Source organism: Panthera leo, chromosome C1, assembly GCF_018350215.1.
Source record: "Panthera leo isolate Ple1 chromosome C1, P.leo_Ple1_pat1.1, whole genome shotgun sequence".
In the NCBI taxonomy this organism is placed as follows: Eukaryota; Metazoa; Chordata; class Mammalia; order Carnivora; family Felidae; genus Panthera; species Panthera leo.
In genome coordinates, this window is record NC_056686.1 from 35,558,310 (window position 1) to 35,570,864 (window position 12,555).

The 12,555-nt window shown below is 45.1% G+C and overlaps 1 long non-coding RNA gene across 2 annotated transcripts in view; it reads right to left on the reverse strand.

Annotated features, from left to right (window-relative positions):
- LOC122227968 overlaps positions 1 to 10,366 on the reverse strand; it is a 40,588-nt gene extending 30,222 nt beyond the window's left edge. Inside the window, exons 1-3 of one of the 2 annotated variants that reach the window (XR_006206304.1) lie at positions 10,283 to 10,366; positions 5,089 to 5,276; positions 4,256 to 4,356 (exon numbers count right to left, since the gene is read on the reverse strand). This is a non-coding gene — a long non-coding RNA (uncharacterized LOC122227968). Of the gene's footprint in view, positions 1 to 4,255; positions 4,357 to 5,088; positions 5,277 to 10,282 lie in introns of those variants that run through there. The other variant, XR_006206303.1, reaches the window with a different exon arrangement.
- Between the last annotated feature and the right edge of the window lie 2,189 nt (positions 10,367 to 12,555).

Genomic DNA, 12,555 nt, shown 5'->3' on the forward strand with positions numbered 1-12,555 from the left:
TAATCCCCCATTACCTCAGAATATGACCATGTTTGGAAATAGGGCCTTCGAAGAAGTAAGTAAGGTAAAATGAAGTCCTATGACTTGGCCCTAATCCAATATTCCTGTTGTTCTAATAAGAAGAGGTTAGGACACAGACACATACAGAGGAAAGACTATGTGAAGACACTGGAAGAAGATGGCCATCAACAAGGAGAGAGGATTTAAAAGAAAGCAACCTCTTAGAAATCTTGATCTCAGACTTCTAGCCTCCAGAATTGTGAGAAAGTAAATTTCTGTTGTTTAAGCTACCTAGTCTGTGGTACAGGCCTATTTTAAATATATTGTGGGTGTAATTCCAGACTACTGCAATAAAGTGAATATTCCAATATAGAGAGTCAAATGAATTTTTTGGTTTCCCACTGCATATAAAAGTATGTTTATACTATAATATAGTCTACTAAGTGAACAATAGCATTATGTCTAAAAAATTATATATATATATATCTATAGATAGATAGATAGATAGATAGATATATCTTATTAAAAAATGCTAACCATCATCTGAGCTTTCAGTAAGTCTAATCACTGATCATATATCACTATAACAAATACAATAATAATTAAATTAAAGTTTGAAATATTATGAGAATTACCAAAATGTGACACAGAGACACAAAGTGAGCAAATGCTGTTGGAAAAATGGAGCCAATAGATTTGCCCAACACAAGGTTAACACAAACCTTCAATCTGTAAAGAACAGTATGTGCAAAGTACAATAAAGCAACATACAATAAATTAAGGTAGCCTGTATAGTACTTTTCATGGCAGCCTGAGCAAACTAATAAAGTTCTACTTAACCCTCCTACAAACCCTGCAAAGTAAGTTCATTAGCTCCATTTCATAGATAAGGAAACTGAGGCACAGGGAAGTGAAGTGTCTTTCCTGATCCTCCAGCCCATAAGTGACAGGGTAAGGATGGAAGCCCAGGTTTGCCTGATACACAGACCCCATTGCAACCAGTATCTTTGGTTCTAAAGGCTACAGGCCATTTGGAAATTTGACAGAAATGTGGTGTGCTCCTGCTGACCTCCCCTCTCTCCCTGACCTTTGTGGGTTGTTTTGATCTCTCCCTCCTCTGAGTACCTCCAGCCCAACCCAGGCATTGTCAATGACTCCCTGGCACAATTAGCTCCTCGGTTTCATTCAAATTATTTAGAAATTTTGTTTATATAATTCATTCATCTTAAAAAAATTTTTTAATGTTTTTATTTATTTATTTTATTTATTTTTTTTAACCTTTATTTATTTTTGAGACAGAGAGAGACAGAGCATGAACGGGGGAGGGTCAGAGAGAGAGAGACACAGAATCTGAAACAGGCTCCAGGCTCTGAGCTGTAAGCAGAGCCCGACGCGGGGCTCGAACCCATGGACCACGAGATCACGACCTGAGCTGAAGTCAGATGCTTAACCGACTGAGCCACCCAGGCGCCCCTGTTTTTATTTATTTTTGAGAGAGTGAGCAGGAGATGGGTAGGGGCAGAAAGAGGTGGGGACAGAGGATCTGAAGCAGGCTCTGTGCTGAGAGCAGAGAGTCCAAGTTGGGCTCAAACCCATGAACTGTGAGATCATGGCTTAAGCAGAAGTCAGATGCTCAGCCAGCTGCACCACCAGGAGCTCCAAATCACTTAGAAATTTTTGAGTGCTGTTGTGTAGATGCTCTTCCTTGAAACCCTCACATTTTAGGGCTTGTTTTACCCCAAGCTTCCCACCTAGAATTGGGGAGGGGGTCTCCACTACTTTTCACATCTAGAAAGCCAGGCAGAGAGCAGGACAATTGTACACGCAGAACAATGCACCAGTCTGACCCCACAGTGGTTCCCATTCATCATTTTATTTAATCCTCACAACAAACCTATGAGTTTGGCATTATTATCATCTTCATCTTACAGATGAGAAAACAGAGGCATCAGGCAGTTAAGAAACTTGCCTAATGCCCATAGGAGACTGAAGGGTCTGTGAAGACCTCCTTAGGAAAGTATACTTAAACTGAAGGAGGAGTAGAAAATGGAAAAACAGCATGTGCAAAGATCCTATGGCAGGAGAGAGCCTTTGTGTTTGAGGGGCTAAGGGAAGAACACTCGCAGAGTACGAGAGAACAAAATGAGGCAGGAGCCAGGCTAAACAGGGCCTCCGAGGTCTCACTAAAGGTTTAAGTCTCTGTCACAAGAGCAACAGAAGCCATCATTAGGTTTTAACCAGGGGATAATGGGATTGGGATTGCAGTTTGAGAAAAACTTTCTGGGGCGTCTGGGTGGCTCAGTCAGTTAAATGCCAACTTAGGCTCAGGTCATGATCTTGCAGTTCGGGCTGTGTACGGACAGTTTAGAGCCTGGAGCCTGCTTCGGATTCTGTGTCTCCCTCTCTCTCTGCCCTTCCCTCATTCATGCTCTTTCAAAAAAATTTTAAAAATAAATAAATAAAATTTTTTAAAAAAGAAAAGATCTTTTTTTTTTTAATGTTTATTTGTTTGAGAAAGAGAGAGACAGAGCGTGATGGGGGAGGGGCAGAGAAAGAGGGAGACACAGAATCAGAAGCAGGCTCCAGGCTCTGAGCTGTTAGAACAGAGCCCGACATGAGGCTCGAACCCATGAACTCTGAGATCATGACCTGAACGGACGTCAGACGCTTAATTGGCTGAGCCACCCAAGAGCCCCAAAAAATCTTTCTGAGAGCAGTGCAGATAAAAAATGAGAGGGAGAATGAGATACAGGGAGACCATTAGGGTCCATGGCAGTAATCTAGGCAAGAGATGCTGGGAACACGGATTAGGACAATAGCAGTGGAGATAGGAGTGGAAGTGGAAGCAAGTAAATGCTTTTAAGAGCCATTTAAGAAGGAAAATTGACAGCATTTGGTGATGGATTGGGCATGGGGTGAGAGAAATTGAGGTCCCAGGTTTCTGACTGGTGCCACTAGCTGGGTGTTGCATAGTTTCTTCAGACAGGGGACACTGGACAAAGAGAAGGTGTGTGCAAAATTATGTGTTCAGACACATAATTTAACATAGGCATGTTAAACTTAAGGTAAGACACCCACATGGAACTATCAAATAAGTATGTAGATGCGAAGGTTTGAAGGTCAGAAGGGAAGTATGGACTAGAGATGGATATTGGGGAGTTGTATCCAGGGCCAACTAGGCACATTAGTTCCCCAATATTTCTAGAAACCCACACACAAAAAAATGCTTTACTCTTCTTTAAATCGGAAGTAAAAACAAACTTTTAAATCAAAGACGTTTTAGAGGCACCTGGGTGGCTCAGTCAGTTAAACGTCTGACTTGGGCTCATCATGATCTCTCAGTTCCTGGCTTTGAGCCCCACATCGGGCTCTGCACTATGTGGAACCTGCTTGGGATTCTCTTTCTCCCTCTCTCTGTCCCTCCCCCCCTCAAAATAAATAAACTTTAAAAGAGAGGTTTTAATGTACAATATTAATATACGCATCTTTATGCCAATGCAATCATAAAAAATAATTTATTTATTTATTTTTAATTTTTTTTTCTTAATGTTTTTATTTATTTTTGAGACAGAGAGAGACAGAGCATGAGCAGGGAAGGGGCAGAGAGAGGGAGATACAGAATTGGAAGCAGGCTCCAGGCTCTGAGCCATCAGCACAGAGCCCAATGCGGGGCTCGAACTCACAGACTGTGAGATCATGACCTGAGCCGAAGTCGGATGCTCAACCGACTGAGCCACCCAGGCACCCCATAAAAAATAATTTAAAAAGAAATTGTTCTGTAGGAAGGGGACCACAAAAGCCATAATGCTTCCCTGGTTGTATCCCTAAGAATGCTTTCTGCTACAAATATCAGAAAGCTCACTCTAAATGGTATCAGCAGTGACAATAGTTAAAATTTCCCTTGTTTGAGGAAGTTCAGCATTAGGGTGGCCTCTGGGGTTGGCAGACTGAGTGCTGTCAAGGACAAAGACTCCTTCCAGCTCTGCGCTCTGGCATCCCTGCCATTGGCTTCATCCTCAGCTGTTAATATGACTGCATTAGTTCCAGGCCACATCCAGACTTGACAATATTCCCAGGAAGAAGAGTCACTGTTGCTTTCAGTGGTTCTCTCCTAGGAGTGAGGAAACCTTTCCCAGAAGCCCCCCCAACAAATGTCCCCTTGGCCTCACTGGATAGGACCAGCGCATAGCCCCATTTCTAAGCTGATTATTACCAGCAAGAAGGATGGAATTAATATGATGGACTTACAGTAATCATCTGGGGTGGAACTGAAGTTAGGGAGTCAACCATAATGCCTTCCCTAGAAGTCTTCCTCCAGGAGGTGAGAATTGAAGCCAAAAGCATGGATGAACTCACCTAGGGAGAACGTTTGGAGGGAGAAGCACGAAGGACATAGGAGTTTCAGCATCACCAACATCTACTGAGGGCTAACATTGCAGATTGAGTCAGTTATGGGTCCTGCTACAGAGGGGCTTCCTGTCTGATGGAAGAGATGCACCAATGAACACAGTTATAAATTGACTGGAACTATAGTTGGAAGTCAGCACAGGGCCTGAGAGCAGACTGGGTTGGAGTCTCAGTGTGTATTAAATGTGTGTCCAGGCAGGTTTCTTTAGCTCTCTGCCTCAGTTTCCCCTCTGTAAAGTACCCTTTATATACTAAGTATCAAATAAATGCATCTTTTATTATTTCATTATCATTCACATTATACAATATTTAGGCAGTGGGAAGCCATTGGAAGGGAATTAACAGGCAAGTGTCCTATCAGATTGGTGTCTTGGTTAGATGGCTTGGGCAAGCTATGCTCTGTCCCTGCTCTGGGTTTCCTCTTCACTAGGTCACCATGAGCCACTCATTGAGTTTCCTTCCAGCTGCTCCCAAGGCTGAGCCCCTCCAGGCCCCAGCAGCATCTCCACAAAACCTCTGTGTTGGTTTTAGCAGCGTTCCTGTGCCTTGAAATCAGGATGAATTACTGTCCCTCCTTTCACCCCTGTCCGCTTGCATTGTTGCCACTCAAAGAAATTAATCAGGCTTATTAAGCATGACTTCCCTTTTGTAAAGCCCTGCTCCCAGTCTGCCACTCTGTACCTGTCTGCTGCTCTCCTAGCTTGCTTCCAGTCAGAGAGGCCTCAGCTTCCCTTGGTCCTCTGATGGGGGCAGGGGCAGGCGGTCAGTGGCCACATCTTTTGTTGTTTGCAGAGACTGACGCACCGGACTGGATCGGACAAAGGCAGAATGCTCTGCTGTAGTGAGCGCAAGGCTCTTTGTTGCCATGGCTGTGGAAAAAATAGGAACAAAAAGGATAGATGTTTCATCCAAATATGCTAATAATTAACACTTAGCACCATAGATATAAAAAGCACTTAATACTAAATTACTATGATCATAATAGCTGTTCTTTATTCAGCCCTACTCCATATGGCATCATGGCTTGGTAGTTAAGTACACGTGAGCTGGAACCTGACTGCCTGGGTCCAAATCCTAGGTCTGCAATTTATCAGCTCTGGGACTTTGAGCAGGTTACTCAAGCTTCTCAAATCCCAGTTTTGCATATATAAAGCACAGACAATGAAAGTTACAACTCATGGGGCTAAATGAGTCCATACTATGCTTATAAAGCACTTAAACATGGCATGCCACATAATACATACTCAATGAATATCATACTTTTTAAGGCTTTATATACATTGCATAACAAATTTAGACCTCAAAACAAACTTGTGACATAGACATTATTATTATCCCTATTTATCAGTTGAGGAAATCAGGACTCAGAGAGGTTGTGTAACTTTCCCAAAGTCTCCCAGCAAGAACATAGCAGAACCCAATTCTGTTTGACTCTAAAGTCACGTGCTTTCCACTGCACCAAGTTACTGTCTTCCATGAGTGACTGGCAAGAGGCCCCACATCAGTGGGATGATACATTGTTGGTGACTGTTTCACAAAATCCTTCTCCCTTTAGTCAAATTGGAATATGTGAGGTATTTTTAGAATGTCGGACAAAAGAGTCCTGCATACAAGGACTAATTGCATAATTGATAGTTTCTCTCTTCCCCAGCCTGCCTTTATGCCCAGTATATGTGGCCCGGTTCTCTGGTAGAAGGTGGCAGGCCAGCTAGGGAAAAGCAGAGAGCCCAGCTCTGGGGAGGACTTCCTAAAGTTCCAGCTGTCTGATGACTTGACTGGCAGAGTGGAGCCATGGGCAGAACCTGGCCACAAGGCACCAAGCCATACCAGGTCCAGGGGCTGGGCAGATCTGGGGACAGATCTTGTACCCTAACAGTCTTTGGACATCACCAAGGAAATAAAGTGAAACTACATATCCCAAATCACCTTCTTGCCAGAGAAGTTTAAATTCTTTGTTTTTTAATGTAACGGAATCCAAAGTCTTATTAAACCTCCTGTACAGTAGACATTTGGCTGCCAGACCAATGCTCATCAGGGCCCTGACCACTGCCCAGCCCAGTTAGGCCTCTGCCCATACTGCTACTCAAACAAAGTCAGTCCTCTGCACATAATTCTACACAACAAACTCTTGTTTAGTATTCAAAAGCAGCTCAGGGGCACCTTGCTGGCTTAGTCGGTTGAGTGTCCAACTCTTGATTTCGGCTCAGGTCATCATCACAGGGTTGTGGGATCAAGCACCGCATCAGGCTCTGTACTGTGCATGGAGCCTGCTTGGGATTCTCTTTCTCTCTTCCTTTGCCTTTCTTCCCCCCCACCCACCCCCACCTCTAAAAACAATAAAAAAGCAGCTCAATTCCTAAATAAATCCCTAGGCAAAAATAAAGCTCAGCCTTACAATATCTCTAGGAAAGAGAAGCAACTGGCTGTATCATTAATTGCAACCATTCACTGAGCCCACACTTTGGGCAAGGCACAGTGCTTAGCATAACACTTCTCACAGATTCCACCCATCCTCCTACCCCTCACCTGTCCCTCTAGTTTATGGCTAGCCTCTGATGGCTCCTCCCCGTGCATCTCCCATGTCTCGATGTCCATTTGCAATCAAATAAGAACTGGCTGGGTTCGTCCTGGACTCTGGAAAACATGACCCTGGCTCCTCAATGAGGGCACAGTTTGGTGTTAAGACAACAGCCTGTGAAGGGGCCTCCCTGGAGATCCCCAGGCTATGTCCATACCTAGTTCAAGATGGCAGAGCCCACTTATGTGTGGACAGGCAAACTGTCTATGCTACGTGAACCCCCACATACACCTGACCACAGGCCTCTTCCTCAATCTCTTCTACCCACACCTGCCTCTTACCTCCTACTTACACCCCCCTGGACTCCTAAATGAAGACCAGAGCAGGAGGGAAATGGTGAGGCTATAGATTCATTAAAAATAGCAGGAGCTCTGTAGTCAGATAGACATAGGTTTAAATTTCACTATTTTTCTAAATAGCTGTGTGACTTAGGCTGGTCACTTAACCTCTCTGAGTCTCATTTTCTCATCTCCAAAAGAGGAATTATCTTCTGTACTCTTAATATTTCTATGAGGATTAGAAACAATATATATGGGTTATGCCCAGTGGCATTCAACCAATGGTAGCATTGTCAGACATAGGTGTGTCCTTTATGCTCATTTAAAGTATATATACATTCGGTCCCTAAATTCTTACAACCACCAGGCTGCAAGGTCAGCACACCAGTGGTGTTACTGTGATGAGCTTGGCTGGGTTATAGCTAAGCTCTCCTGCAAGACCTAGACCTTAGTCTCATGCAGATATGAACATTTTGGCCCCTCTTCCCTGGTTTGGCTGGGATTGTCCCAGTTTTAACACTGAAATTTCCACTACCTGGGAGCACTGGAAGTTCAGTCTTGGGAAAACAGGAATGGTTGGTCACCCTATCAAGGCAGCTGACCCAGAGCAGATGGAGAAGGTGTCAGACCTGAGAGAAGAAGCTGGGCTTCCAATAACCTTTCCCAGCTGGATGGACCAGCCAGGCCCTGTACCTACTCAGCCCCTCATTCCTGGTTCTCAGAGAAGTCCTGGTTAAGCAGAGGTCAAGGGTGACACCTAGAGGTTATGTTAAAAACTGCAGTATGGGAGAGCCTGGGTGGCTCAGTCAGTTAAGGACTGTCTCTTGATTCCTGCTCAGGTCCCAAGCTCATGATTTGTGAGTTTGAGCCCTACATCCAGCGCTGTGCTGACAGTGCAGAGCCTGCTTGGGATTCTCTCTCTCTTTGCTCTCTCTCTTCCCCTCTCACGCACTCTCTCAAAACAAATAAATAAACTTAAAAAAAAAAACAACCCTGTAGTCTGATAATCACCCATCAGCCCCTTGAGGCCTTAGTTTGTTCATTTATAAATATTGAGGCACTGGACATAAGTCTTGGGGGGTCTTGGAAGACATCCTCAAACAAGTTAAATTTAAGCTGATATCTACTGATTGATAAGTTGTTAGCCAGGTACAAGGCAGGTGGGAAAGAAAATGTATTCTAGGCAGGAAGGAACAACAAAGACAAAGCTCTGAGTGGGAAGAAGCATGACACTTTCAAGAAACTACAGTATGGAGGAGGGGGTAGTGGTGACAACAAAAGTTGGAAAGGTTGTCAGGGGTTAATCAGCTAGGGGAAATTTTTTTGTCTTTACCCCAAGTGCAAGCAGAACTTAGTGAAAGTTTTTAAGCAGGACAGTAACATAATCAGATCTACATTTTTCAATGCTAACTCTGGCTACCGGGTGGAGACTGGTTAGGACAGTAGTAAACCTAAAGCCAGGGAGGCAATTAGTAGTGTCCAGGTGGTGTGGCAACAGTGAGACCTTGCACTTGGGTGGTACAGGGGTATGAAGAGGGAGGTGATGGTTGGAGAAATGTTATGGAAATAGAATGGGCAGGGATATGGTGATTGACTAGAGGTGAGGGGAAATGATGTAGTTTCTGAATAGGACCACTGGAAAGCAATGGGACAGCTGCTGAAATGGGAGCATAAGAAGGAGGACAGTGTTGGGCATGTTGAATCCAAATCAAGCCAGCAAATAAGCAGTTGAAGAAAGATTAGGAAGGGAGACATAAATGTGGGGATCATCTGGAAGGAGATGGTAACCAAAGCCCTGAGGAGCACCAACATTTAAAAATGAGCATAGGAGAGATAATGAGACCAAAGGAAAACCAGGTGAGTATGATGTTATAAAAGCCAGGGCAAGAGTATTTCAGAAAGAAGACAGGGGTCAGGTCAACTGCAATAAAATATTTCTGAGAGGCAGTAAGATGAGATCTGAAAATTGTCCATGGGACAACTGAAGATCATTGGTGACCTTAGATCCTTTTAAGGTGGAATGATGGACAGAAAGACAAATAGTATATGATTTCACTTATATGAAGCTCCTACTAGAGTGGTCAAAAGTAGACTAGTGGTTCCAGGGGTTGGAGGCAGGGGAGAGTGGGGAGTTATTTACTGGGGACAGAGTTTCAGCTGGGGAATAGGTTAAGAGTTCCGCAGATAGATGGTAGTGATGGCTGTGTTGCAGGACTCTTTACTTTCAATACCCTGGGTTCGTGGTCTCACCCCTTCGAAGAATGAAGAGGTGGACACAAAATGAGCAGCAGGCAAAAGTTTATTAGAGTATAAGACCAAAAAAGAAGAATAGTATGAAAGCTCTCTTTACAGAGAGAGGACATTCGAAAGTGAATGCCAGAGATGATAGGCAAGGGCCTTTGTTTTATAAGGTTCTGGTCAGCACCCCCTTCCCTTCCCTCTTGTTCCTTCTCAGATTCTACCTTTATTGGCTAGGTAACTCTAAAGGCCTAGTCATTCCTTTTTGATCAGCTCATTTCCATTGTATGAGGTGTGGTCTTAGGCCATACCATCTACTACTTCTTTTAAGTCAGGTCTTTTGTCAAATTCCTGAGGGAAACCTGAGGGGGAGGTAATATCTGTTACATTCTTAAGAGGAACCTTATGCCTGAGAGGGTTTGCTGTGGTCAGACACTCCCAGCATTGTTCCAAAGTATGTTCTTTTCTCTTTTCTCCTCAGGTCCTAATCTTTCCCTCTCTGCCTACTGATTCCTAAGGTTTCCTATCATAGCTGCACAGTATGAATGTACTTTTTTTTTTTTAAGATTTAATTTGTAGCTAATCTCTACACCCAGTGTGGGGCTTGAACCCACAATCAGCAGATCAAGAGTCTCCTGTTCCACCGAGTGAGCCAGCCAGGTGCTCCACAATATGAATGTACTTAATACCACAAACTGTACACTTAAAAATAGTTAACACAGTAAATATTACCATGTTATGTGTATTTTACCACACACATATATACATACACAAAATTCACCTTCTCTGTAAGGTCTGCCAGGTCACCCCTTCTAAAAAGACAAGCACTCCGCACACTGGAAGAAAAGTGGAATCAGGTAGAGGCAGGGCGAGAAAGGCGGGAACTTCCGGGCCCGCCTCCTCCAGGGGAAGGGGCTTGAGATAGGCGGGTTAAGCTGAGACCAAGGGTGACACCTAGAGGTCACGTTAAAAACAACAGCTGATAGTCACCCACGTGGCCCTAGAGTGGAGGGGAATGGAGGGGTGGGACCAGAGACGCGCGAGTTCAAGTACCCACCTTTTTAGGCTGGGAGAGAAGAGACAGGACAGGGTGGGGGTCAGGATTTTTAAGGAAGAGAGTGCACCTCCTCTAGCCCCGGGGCTTAAGCTGACTGACAGCTGCAGGAGGGGCGTGGCTCCACCGGTTTGGCTCCAGGTCCAGCCCCCACCTCCACCTACGCTGCCCTGGCCACTGTGGAAGGCAGATGTGGCAGAAGGCCTCCTGCAGCGCCATCGCCTCACCCCTTTAGACCTGCGTGCTCTCCAGAGCCCACCCCTGGCATGCTTATCCCCAGGAGAAAGACAACGGCGTCCAGGCACGGAGGACCCATCAGGCGAAAGTTCCGCAGGGACTGCTAGGAAACAGGAGTCCTACGTTGGTCACGGCTCAGATGCCAACAGGGCTGCAAGAATTGGAGTCTGGCCTGGAGGGAGACCAACATCAATGACCACCTGTACCCCACCGCGCTGGCTTCCTAAGCGCTGAATCTGTGCCCAGGGCCAAGGTCAAGCACAGTGCCCTTGCAAGGCAACTGTGCCCTAACCAAGATCACCCTTTCTTTAAAACAGCCCCACTTGGCCTTCAGAAATCTACCCTCTCCCTCAAGAGCAAATGGGAAGTGATGGGTCAGGGGTCCTCTTTCTGCTCTGTCTGTCCACACATAGAGTCCTTGAGAGGAAACCCCTTTGGCTGGACCAAAGGCCTGGAGGCACTAGAGCTGCTCACCTGGGGTCCTGACCATGATAGTCTATTCTCTCTTGGGGCCCTGACCATGATAGTGGGGGCAAAAGATAGCCTATTCTGCCCCAGCTCTCACGGAGCACTATTCCCAGGGACCTTCCCCCAGAATCCATACCAAAGCCAGGACCTTCATAGTGCCTTCCCAGTGCTCAAGCCTAGGGAGAGAGGAGTAGTCCTAATGTGGCTGTTATTCTGGGACCTACTGCAGCCCCCTCTCCTTGTGACATGTGTCCCTACCCAACCCACTTTGTTTGCCCTGCTCCCACATAACAGACCCAGGCTCACAGGTTAAATCCTAGATCCTTTGTCAGGCTGCAGCATATTCTACCTTATTTAATCACAACAACCCTATGAAGTAGGTACTATTATTATTCCCATTTTTACAGAGGAGAAAACTAAGGCTCAGAGAAGGTTAGCAACTTGCCCCAAGTCATACAACTACTAAATATTGGAGGTAGTTTTCAAGCCCAGGTCTGTCTGGCTTTTGGAACCCATGTTCTAAATTTACTAGTCTGCAGAATAACACCAAGTGCCTTTTACCACCACTGATCAGCTTCTGGGTACTGCCTTCCTGGCTGCAAGCCTGAACACCCTGCCAGACCTCTTTTTCTCAGCCCTGTCCCTCCATCACAGCCTTCTTCCTCTTGCCAATGAAACTCAATGGTATTACATCAGGCTCCCTGACAATCTCCTTTGCAATGCTTTGAACCGTAGTATCCATACCAAATGTCTCCTCAATTTTATGCTCTATTGCTCCTCTAAGGGTTTGGCTCATGTTCCTCACTGATTTGACTTTTTCTTTTCTTTTCTTTTCTCTCTTTCTTTCTTCATATTTTAGGTTCTACATCCAATGTGGGGCTTGAACTCACGACCCCAAGATCAAGAGCCACATGCTATACTGACTGAGCCAGCCAGGTGCCCCTCCTCACTGACCTTTTGCTTATCTTTACCCTTCTTGGAGTGCCCTTCCCAAACCCTCCAAGAGCCACTAGCTCAATTCAGGGTCTCACACAATTCTCACACAATTCTCACAAATCTCACACAATTCTGGGTCTTAAGGCCAGAAACACTCACAGAAAACTTCTCTGGCCCAGTACCCAGTCAGGAAGGTGCAAAGAGCAAGGAGGGCTTGAGTTCTAGTCCAAATAGGGTCAGGACCTGGAGAAAGGACACCAGTGCAGCTGTTTCTTTCAGATCCTGAGCCACCAGATTTTTCTCCAAATCTTTCTTGCAACAGGGGATAAAAGATTGTTGAAAGAGAAGTGGGGCTGAAG